Raw genomic sequence first — 9631 nt, forward strand, 5'->3', positions numbered from 1 at the left:
TCTCATAAACTTCTGAGTCCCCATTTTCTAGGTAAAATGAGCTTCCTAGGTGCCCATCTCAGTGACTTACAAGTCCAGTCAGTTTGTGGAGACCATGTTTGAAGCCTTCTTTGATTCCCTGGTATAGTGCATGAACGAGAGATGATACTACCACAAATATTCCTGAAGAAAACTCTAAATTAGAGAAGGGCAATCCCCACACTGCATAAGCCATTTTGTTTTTCCAGAAGATACCATGATAGAATGTTGAACAGAACAAGCCCAGACTTGAAATGATGGATCCAAAATTAATGGGGGTTATCTGAACGTGGTTGAGTTTGAAATCATGTTTACTTTTTTGTTTGTTTGTTTTACTTTATGTGTTTAAATTTTTTGTCATGCATATACTTCTTTATACAATCTAACAATAACAATAAAGATATTTTATTGGGGAATAAAGTAATTTACTCAAGTGAAGGGTATGTTAGGGAGAGGGAAGAGCAGTCTAAGCAGAGAAATCCCTCCAGAGTCAGGCTAGTTTTACAAACAGCCATGAACCCCTAAATAACTTAAGTAAAAGTTGTCTGACTGTCAACATTATTTTGGTCATTATGCAAAACCACTGTGTTTAGTCATGTAGTCAGTTATAATCTGATATATTATCATCCTAATTTAATTTAATAATTATTTCATACTATATAAGAAAAGAAATTAAAGTAATGGTTCTCAAAATCCTAGCTGATCACTAATCAACCAGAGTGCTTTTCAAATGATATAAATTTCAAAGTCCTACTACTGACTCAGGTCTGTGAGATGAGGCTTAGAAAGCATTTTCATAAAGCTCACAGATAATTTTTATGATCACTCACATTTGGAAACCCTGGTATAAAGCCAGTCTTGTAGATTTTGTCCAGCATCCCCTCTCTCACACAGACAATGAAAATGAGAAGAATTAAATTATGTGATTGTCTGTGGGCCTTTCAGATGTCCTGACCATCCAGACTAGTTGTTTATATTGCTCCCACATCACTAGCACAAACAACAGTTGCCATACCCTCCATATTGCTTGACTGTGTAGACTCATACTAATAGTAGCTATGAGATATGTGCACTTGATCCTAGGGTTAATTTATATACTTGATGGGAAGGCTGATTCACTTTTTAAGTGAAATTTAACAGTTCAACAGAAATTCTTGATTAGACTGACTTACATGCAGAGGGTTTTCCAATAGGGTTGAAAAACCTCCACATAACTAGAAGTGCTCTTCCTTAAACTAAAACAATGCAAGTTTTTCCTCAGACACCCAGGTACTGGCTCAGTGAACCTGGAAGCACATGCCCGAGAAAGGGTATAGAATAATTCCTGAGGTTACATTTTTAAACATAATTTGGTTCCTTTTATGCTTTGTACTTAACGGGCAGGCTTTGCGGCTGCTTTACTCCCCAGGTGGGCAGACCTCAGGCCCATTGGAATAAGAGGAGATAAGCTTATTCTTAGCACTCTGGCTAAGAAAACAGAAAAAATGAAAACAACCAAAACCCAGATGCCCAGAATTTGGGAGTCTAGGAGAAATAGAAAAGATTTAAAATGTTTGGGTATACAGGAAGGGAACTCTTTGAGAAAGTAAGTAGAAGAAAATCAAGGAGGCTATAGGTTTTCTGACAAGCTTGTCAAGTTTGTCTCAATGTGGAGAGCAAAATCAAATTGACAGGCAATTAACGATTTGGACCCGTTTTCAAAATTTCTCTGCATTACAGCCATAGAAACTTGGAATTTGTAGAGAGGTAAAGTAATTTTCTAAGGTAAAGTAATTTTCCTCTCACATTTCATGCAGGTAAATGTGCTGAGAAAAATAAACCTAAACTAAATGTACAAGAGTACATATTTCTTGTTCTCTTGCCTGTCTCAAGGGCTGGAAAATTCCACCTCTCCCCCTTGCATCTTAGACTTCTCACTTGCTTGATTTTGGATGGTGTCTCATCTTTACAGTCCAGGCTGTAAAAGGTAAACACAAAGTCCTGTGGGGTACAAGGCATCCCCAATTGTAGCCACAAATTTAACCAATTTGTCCCTTGTGTCACTAATTAGGATTGCCAAGAAGAAAATGCAGAACAAATAAAAATGTGATTAGAATTATAAATGAAAATACAAGTCACCAAATTCAGAATTTAGTTCTGCTGAAATGTGCTGACTCTGGTCTGGGGGAGTGCCATCACACTGTGGCTAGTCCTAGGGAATTCCAAAACGGCCCTTTCTCTCACTCAGTTTTTCCCTTCATTATTCTTCCCTGACAGCATGCCGTTTACCACTGTATTACAGGTCCTGGTGCCTGTAAAAAAACCAAAACCAAAACCAAACAAAACTTCCAGTTCTCCTAAAGATATTCCATACAGTGCTCAAGGTAAACCACTGCCTTCCCTTCTCAAGAGGTACAATTTAACCAAACGGCTATTACTTTAGGTTGTTTTGAAGAATATTTTTTTAAACATTTTTTTAAAGATTTTATGTATTTATTTGACAGAGAGAGATCACAAGTAAGCAGAGAGGCAGGCAGGGAGAGAGGAAGGGAAGCAGGCTCCCTGTCAAGCAGAGAGCCCGATGTGGGACTCGATCCCAGGACCCTGAGATCATGACCTGAGCCGAAGGCAGCGGCGTAACCCACTGAGCCACCAAGGCGCCCCTGAAGAATATTTTTGTGGACCAGATTTACTCAGTAGTTATATAAAACACAGGTACACATTCCCTTCAATCTGAACTGGTAATGTGCTTTCAAAAACCTTAAAATTTATTTGAAATACAGCTAATATATAGCACTCAAATTTATTATGTAGGTATAATTTGTTTTCAGATGTAATTGTTTGATTTTGTTCCAGTATCAGCCAAGGTTACCATTGTTAAATTAGTCCTGGAAATAGAACAAGTCCAGTTAAATAATTTTTAATATTAATTTTGGCCCTTGATAAGAGAAGAATTTTTTTTTCTAAATAAAGGAAGAGAAGATTGGGAAATACCATGTCAGTGATTCTTAAAATATATTAATACAGCCTATAGTCTGAGGATTTGAAGGAGGAGACAGGGAAAAGCAGAATATATATATTTTTTTAATTAAAAAAATTTTTTAAAATTTATTTGACAGAGAGAGAGAGAGCCAGAGAGCGCAAGTGGGGAAAAAAGGGAAATGGCAGAGAGAGAAGGAGAAGAAGGCTCCCCACTAAACAGGGAGCCTGGTGCAAGGCTCGATCCTAGGACCCTGGGACCTGAGCTGAAGGCAGACACTTAACAGACTGAGCCTCCCAGGCACCCAAGCAGAATGTTTTAGGTGAAAACTTTCCCTCTCCTTCCATGATCATTTTAACAATATTTTAATCCATATTCTTATTCCAACTTCCAAGATAGTGACCCAGAAAGAGATAAAAGAAGGAAAAGAAAGATATAGCCAAAGAACCATTCTAGATGTTTGACAGTTGTCTAAAAGTCCTAGGTTATAAAGATACAAATGTAATGATCCAAAGGGCCACGTGCACCTGAGTGTTTGTAGCAGCAATGTCCACAATAGCCAAACTATGGAAAGAACCTAGATGTTCATCAACAGATGAATGGACAAAGAAGATGTGGTGTATATATACAATGGAATATTATGCAGCCATCAAAAAACACAAAATCTTGCCATTTTTGCAACAACGTGGATGGAACTAGAGGCTATCATGCTTAGCAAAATAAGTAAATCAGAGAAAGACAATGATATGATTTGTCTGATACGAGAAATTTGAGAGGCAGAGCTGTGGGGGGAGGCATGTTGGGGGAAGGGAGGGAAAAATGAAACAAGATGGGACTGGGGAGGTTAACAAACCATAAGAGATTCTTGGTCTCAGGAAACAAACTGAGGATTGTTGGGGCAGGGGAGGAGAGATAGGGTGGCTGGGTCATGGACATTGGGGAGGGTATGTGCTATGGTGAGTGTTGTGAATTATATAAGACTGATGATTCACAGACCAGTACCCCTGAAACAAATAATACATTATATGTTTAAAAAAAAAAATAGTCCTGGGTTAGAGGTCAGCCTTCCTCTTACCATTTTTCCTAAATTCAAGTCTTCAAATGCATTTTGTTTCTCAAATAAATAAAGAAACAGATTAAATTTAGTAGTTTGCCTTAAGAGAAATCCAAGAAGTTTATTTTTTAAATGCTTAAGACTTAACCAAAACTTTATCAAAAGTAGTGGAGTGATTAGTTGTTTTGATTGCTTTAAGAGGACCAATAATCGTGTTAGGGATTGAATGTTTGTGTCCCTCCAAAGTATCTGATACGGTGATATTTGGAGGTGCAGTCTTTGGGAGGTAATTAGGTTTAGATGAGGTCATGAGAGCAGGCCCTCAGGATGGGATTGGTGTCTTTATAAAAAGAGGAAGAGAGAGTTCTTTTTCTCTCTGTCATATGAGTACACAGCAAGAAGACAGACAGACACCTATAAGCCAGGAAGAGAGCTCTTGCTGGGAACTAAATCTGCTAGCACCTTGATCTTAGAATTCCCAGCCTCCAGAACTGTGAGAAATAATGGGTTGTAGCTTAAGCCACCCAGTATATGGTATTTTGCTATAGCAACCTGAGCTGACTAATAGAGATAGATTCAAAAGCAGTTGTAGTGGGATGTCTAGGTTGCTCAGTCACTTACGTGATTCTTGATTTTTGGCTCATGCTGTGGTCCCAGGGTCATGAGACTGAGTCCCGTGTGTTTGGGCTCCCTGCTCAGCATGGCGTCTCCTTGAAACTCTCTCCCTGTGCACCTCCCTCTCTAAAATAAATAAACAAATCTTACCAAAAAAAAAGAGTAGTAGTAGTAGGATGCACAGAACAATCCGGAAATTAAGTAAAGAGACATGTAGAGCATAACAGAAATGAAGGAAAAATGGGTAAAAGTTAATCATCTGGTCTTAGAACCAGACTTAAAATGAACGTATAGGACTCTCCTTTCCAACCGAGTAACTGGTCTTGGGTTTCCTCTCCTACTACCTACTATAAGGATACCAGATAAAATATGTTCTGAGATTCTTCTTTATTTTAGGTTTTTAGCAGTTTTAAACATTATTAATTAGTTAATTTTAGCATACAGTGTTAATGGTTTTTTAGCATACAGTGTTAATGGTTTTTAGCAGTTTGACCCTTGTGTGCTAACTAGCTGTGGTTTTCATTGCATTTATCCTCTTTGGAGGTTTGTTGAGGTTATTGAATATGCAAATTAATAATTTCCACCAAGTTTGGGAAATGTTCAGCCATCATTCATCAAATATTTTTCCTGTCCCACACTCTCTTCTCTTATTTTGGGACTCCAATTACACTCTCTGACAGGTCTTTGAAAATGCTTCAATCTTTTTCTCATTATTCTTCATATTGAATAATTTTTTTAATCTCTTTAAAGTTCACTGATTCTGTCTTCTACCATATCAAATGTGAAGTTGGTCTACGTACTGAGCTTTCCATTTCTATTATTCTACTTTTCACCCTATAATTTGTATTTGTTCTTTATTAAAAAATATTTTCCACATGTCTATTGAGTTTCATTATCTGAGCATTGAGACTACTGTTTCCATTCTTTCAACACAATTATTTATTTATTTATTTATTTGACAGAGATCACAAGTAGGCAGAAAAGCAGGCAGAGAGAGAGGAGGAAGCAGGCTCCCTGCTGAACAGAGAGCCCGATGTGGGGCTCGATCCCAGGACCCTGGGATCATGACCTGAGCGAAAGGCAGAGGCTTTAACCCACTGAGCCACCCAGGTGCCCTTCAATACATTTTAATTCTCTATAATAGCTGTATTCCACATTGGGCTCACTTGGAGTCACTACATATTGACTTCCTTTCTCTCTGAGTGTGTCATGCTTTCCTGGTCTTTTTGTTTTTTGTTTTTTGGGTTTTTTTTTTTTTTTTGGTATGGCTAGTAATTTTTTTATTGAAAACTGAATATTATAGATAATACATTGTATCAACACTGGATATTCTTTTTTTTTTTTTTAAGATTTATTTATTTATTTTTGAGAGAGAGAGAGAGAGAGAGAGAGAGAGTGGGCACAAGCCAAGGGAAGGGCAGAGGGAGAGAATCTCAGGCAGACTCTCCACTGAGTGCAGAGCCTGACATGGAGCTCTATCTCATGACCTATGAGATCATGACCTGGGCCAAAACCAAATGCTGAATGATCAATTGACACTGGTGATGAAGTTTTAGAGTATAGGTGAAGTTCAGTGGGGTGGAGTCTGGAACCAATGACCAAGAAAGAATTCTTGAGATATCTTTGGTGCAAAATGGTGGTTTATTAAAGCATAGGGACAGAACCCCTGGGCAGAAAGAGCTACTGCCCCAGGGCTGTGAGGGGTGGCAGGTTATGTAGGATGGTAATGGGGAAGGTAAGGAAAAAGGGAGGTTTCAATAGAACTTTAATATGCTAAAGACCTATAGGATACTGGATACCAGAGGCCTTGCCAATGTCAAGGTCATTTCCCCCTTCTTAGCAAGGTATTAACATTAAGATAGTTGGGAGAGTCCTAAAGAATGTCACATATGTCCCACCCAGGAGTGGGGGTGGGGGAAGGTTGCAGGGTGTCAGTTTCTGCTTTGTCCTCAGCCAGTCTTCTGTTCCCTCATCACTGGCACCCAACACTGGATATTTTTATATTCTTCTAAGGATTGTTGGTTTGTATTTTAATAAGCAGCTAACTTGACTAAAACTGTTTAAAACATTCCATTGGTATGTCCAATGTGATCATAAGCTAGTGGCTGGTCAGGGAAATGGGCAGATTTATACTCAGGTTTTGACACTTTTGTCCTTTTAAGATTACATTTCTAAATTTCCAGCTGCTCCTTCAGTCTTGAACTCTATTCCCTGTCACACTAAATAAGTAAGACTTTAGTTTTCTGTTTCTGGATATCTGGAGTTTAGGAGAATATTTTAAGACAAAAGCATCACAGACACAATTCTTACCTATTTCAGTTGTGGATTTTCAAGTGGAAACTCTCTTTTGGTTTCTTCTGAATACTTTTGAATAGTTGTTTTTAAAAACATTTTGTCCAGATTTCATAATTGTTATCTATGAACAGATTTGCTTGAATACTTCATCCTGTAAATATGGAAAACTGAACTTTCACTCTTATTTTTGAAATGTATTTTTGCTGCACTTAGAGTTCTGTGCTAAAAGCTTTTTCTTGTTTCTGTTTAGCTATTTAAGAAGTATTTGCTGTCTTTCTGGCCTCCATTGTTTCTAACGAGAATTTAGTTATCATTGTTCCTCTGTATGGAAGGTATCTCTTTTTCTCCAGCTTGTGTGTGTGTGTACTTGTCTTTGTCAAACTTGGGGTTCACTAAGTTTCTTGAATAAATATGTGCCTAAGTACGTTTTTCACAAAATTTGGAACATTTTGAAATTTGAAATCTTTAGTTATTACTTCTTCAAGAAATGCATTTTCTGCTCCATTCACTCTCTTCTTTCCTTCTGTGATCTTAATTCTAAATATTAGACTGCTTAATTTTTTTTGAAAACATTATTTAAAGCAAAAGTAGTAACATTTCATAGTGGGATTTATAACATAAGTAACAATGAAATATATCACAAAAAAGGCACAGAATATGGAGGGCTAGGAATGGAGTTGTATAGTATACTCTTTTAATTTTATGTGTTCAATATTAACCCTAATTAAACTGTAGTTAAGTTAAAGTTACTTACCGTAATTCCCAGAGCAACTGTAAGGGCCTAGTTAGCCAGAGCAATTCCATCTGGTTAAACAATGACTTTGAATGATTTTGTTTTTTATACAGTAAAACTTAAACTGTCCCTGTCCACCCCTCCCCCCAGGGGACTTACTTAAAAAACAAGTCCCGGAAAAGTCCCAGGTAACAAAGCCCGAATACAAGGGTGGGTCAGGACAGGTGGAGGTATCCAATCAGTGGGGGTACATAGTGTCTCCCTAGCTACCAAGTAGTATGGGTCCCGCCCTTTGGGCACCTTTTGGTCACCAATTCTAGCCAAGGTGATAGGCTAGTTCAAATATGTACTGTAGGGTAAATTGTATTCAATTGGTCACTTACGTGTGACTTAGCCTGACTGTGCAGCTTTCTCTGTGTGTTACAATCTCATTGGCCACCTGTGCATGTCCAGGCCCAACCACATGGCCTTTGCTCTTAAAAGCTAGTCTGCAAGGCAGAGAGAGGTTACCTCTTTGTAAGGGGTGGCTCCAGCCAGTCAGTTTGATTCTTGATACTTGGCTCGAAATAAAGCTTTGCTTGACCTTCGCTTTGTATCAGTCTCACTCCTTTGATTACAGACCCAGCACAACCACTAAAAATAATCCAAAGATGTGTTGCTAAAAAAAAAAAAAAAAAAGAATTGAAATGCAATATTAAAAATATTTTAGGGGCGCCTGGATGGCTCAGTGGGTTAAAGCCTCTGCCTTCAGCTCAGGTCATGATCCCAAAACCCTGGGCTCTCTCCTCAGCAGGGAGCCTGCTTCCTCCTCTCTCTCTGCCTGACTCTCTGCCTACTTGTGATCTCTGTCAAATAACTAAATAAAATCTTTAAAAAAAAATTTTATTAGGGGCGCCTAGGTGTCTCAGTGGGTTAAAGCCTCTACCTTCAGCTCAGGTTGTGATCCCGGGGTCCTGGGATCAAGTCCCGTGGCCAGCTCTCTGCTGGGCAGGAAGCCTGCTTTCCCACCCCCATCCCCACCCCCACCTCTCTGCCTACTTGTAATCTCTGTCTGTCAAATAAATAAATAAAATCTTTAAAAAATATATTAGAAAATATTTTATTAAACCAAAAGAAAAGGTTAGGGGAGAAGAAATAATGGATAGGACATGCAGAAAACTAAAAGCAAGACTGTAAACTCAGTCCCAATGATATCAATAATTATATTCCCTATAATTGGATTTAATACTGCAATTAAAAGAATAAGATGGTCAGAATGGATTAAAAAGAAGAGAGAGAGAGAGATGCCCATGTCTATGGGAGAATGAACTTTCAAATTAAACACAGTTCAAAGTAAAAGAAGGAGAAAAGATAGATCATGCAGGCAATAAGCATAAGGAAGTACTTGTTATTATATCAAAATCATGCAAAATAGACTTCAAATAACATCACCAGAGATAAAGGAGGAGCATTTTATAATGATGAAAAGATTGATTCATCAATGAGATATAAAATTCTTAAGTATCTATAAGTGTAATAATAGACCTTCAAAATATATGAAGCAAAACTGACAGAACAAAAAGGAGAAAGCAACAAATCCACAACTTTTAACATACCTCTCTTAGTAATTAATGTAACAAGTGGATAAAACAAGTAGACAAAAATCAATAAGGATATAGAAGATAGCTTAATCAACTTGACTTATTTGAACACTCAACAACTGCAGAATATGAATTCTTTCAAAGTGAATATGGAATGGTTGCCTAGATAGACCATATGCTAGCTCATAGAACAATTCCATGTAAATTTCAAAAGGTTGAAATCTTATATTCTCAGAACATAATGAAATGAGAGATGCCTGGGTGGCCCAGTCAGTTAAACATCTGTCTTTGGCTCAGGTCATGATCTGGGGGTCCTGGGATTGAGTCCTACATTGGGCTCCCTGTTCAGCGGAGGGTCTGCTTCTCCCTCTGCCTGC

Source organism: Mustela nigripes, chromosome 10, assembly GCF_022355385.1.
Source record: "Mustela nigripes isolate SB6536 chromosome 10, MUSNIG.SB6536, whole genome shotgun sequence".
Classification (NCBI taxonomy): domain Eukaryota; kingdom Metazoa; phylum Chordata; class Mammalia; order Carnivora; family Mustelidae; genus Mustela; species Mustela nigripes.